Here is a 1,712-nt window from a genome sequence, read left to right on the forward strand (position 1 = left end):
CGCGACACGGGGGGCGCGCGCAGTTCCGCGCTTCTGTTGTTTGCCGGCACTGGCCGAAGCAACGGCTGCAGCGGCAGCGGGGACCACTATTTGTACTCAAACACGGGCTGTTAGCCGACGACCGGTTGATTAATTTCGGAAACTCGTAACAGCAACGAGCTCCACTGTAAATGTACATCATGGGAAAACAGGCGTCTCTCCATCACTCGTCGATACACAGCGCACCGAGCGCCACCAAACTGAATTCCGCGGGCGGACCTTTGAGGTTCTGCAGCCTATTTTAACCCCTGAACTTGTGGGGAGCCCACAACAATTTCAGGCTTTTACTGTGCACTGAATGGAACTGTTCCACAAATTTGTATGAAATTTTTTTTTAAAAGTGCCAGTTTCGTGTTCCTGCACTTCCACAGCAGGCTCGTGAGCAGAAATATAAAGTGCAACCACAGCTGCAACCCCGTTGCTTGATGTTTTCTCGCCCTACGCAAGAAGTGCAAAATTACGCCCCTTCTTTTTTACTACCATTTGTCTCCCCAATATCGCTCCTCCCCCCCCCCTCCTCCCCCCCGAAAGCCGACAAAATACAACGGCACAACGATGCAAACCTCCTATTATCTACTGGCAGATTAAAACTGTGTGCCCGACCGAGACTCGAACTCGGGACCTTTGCCTTTGGCGGGCAAATGCTCTACCAACTGAGCTACCGAAGCACGACTGACGCCGGGTACTCACAGCTTTACTTCTGGCAGTAAATCGTCTCCTACCTTCCACACTTTACAGAAGCTCTCCTGCGAACCTTGCAGAACTAGCACTCCTGAAAGAAAGGATATAGCGGAGACATGGCTTAGCCACAGCCTGGGGGATGTTTCCAGAATGAGATTTTCACTCTGCAGCGGAGTGTGCGCTGATATGAAACTTCCTGGCAGATTACATCCCTCAGGCTGTGGCTAAGCCATGTCTCCGCTATATCCTTTCTTTCAGGAGTGCTAGTTCTGCAAGGTTCGCAGGAGAGCTTCTGTAAAGTTTGGAAGGTAGGAGACGAGATACTGGCAGAAGTAAAGCTGTGAGTACCGGGCGTGAGTCGTGCTTCGGTAGCTCAGTTGGTAGAGCACTTGCCCGCCAAAGGCAAAGGTCCCGAGTTCGAGTCTCGGTCGGGCACAGAGTTTTAATCTGCCAGGAAGTTTCATATCAGCGCACACTCCGCTGCAGAGTGAAAATCTTATTCTCCTATTACTTCATTTTCCGGGGCCAGTCTCCCATCTAACTGACGTATGGCAAATTATCTGCAGAGACCAAAACAAAAACTGCGACTGAGGGAGGTATGGCATCAAGTAGCAGCATGATCGCAAGCCAGCGGACGAGCCCCGCTCCAGCGTTCAACCTAGATGAATCAAGGTCACGTTTCCAAGGACATCATCTTTATGCCAGTGACTGTTATAAGTCTTTATTACACACAATTGTAGTTTCGTCTCATGCAATTATCAAGTGATATTACGGCTTTAAGCCATGTCAACGTAATGTAAGATGACACATTTGTATGTCGTTGTCAATCCTGTTAAATACATTCTCGTCATTGTTACACAATGCGAACGCATGTATTCAAACGTCGTAAAACAACATAAACTGTAAATGCACATGTTCGCCAACCCATCACTAGTCACACATGCATTAGACCACAGATGCAGACGACATCGGAGATATTTAACAGGATTGAC

The 1,712-nt window shown here is 48.8% G+C and overlaps 2 non-coding genes across 2 annotated transcripts; one reads left to right on the forward strand and one right to left on the reverse strand.

The window, feature by feature from the left end:
* Positions 1-633: 633 nt before the first annotated feature.
* Trnaw-cca lies at positions 634-708 on the reverse strand. The gene has a single exon. It is a non-coding gene; the product is annotated as a tRNA-Trp (tRNA).
* A 373-nt stretch (positions 709-1,081) lies between these two features.
* On the forward strand, positions 1,082-1,156 carry Trnaw-cca. The gene has a single exon. It is a non-coding gene; the product is annotated as a tRNA-Trp (tRNA).
* The last annotated feature ends 556 nt before the right edge of the window (positions 1,157-1,712 follow it).

This window comes from Schistocerca piceifrons, chromosome 5 (assembly GCF_021461385.2).
Source record: "Schistocerca piceifrons isolate TAMUIC-IGC-003096 chromosome 5, iqSchPice1.1, whole genome shotgun sequence".
Taxonomy (NCBI): domain Eukaryota; kingdom Metazoa; phylum Arthropoda; class Insecta; order Orthoptera; family Acrididae; genus Schistocerca; species Schistocerca piceifrons.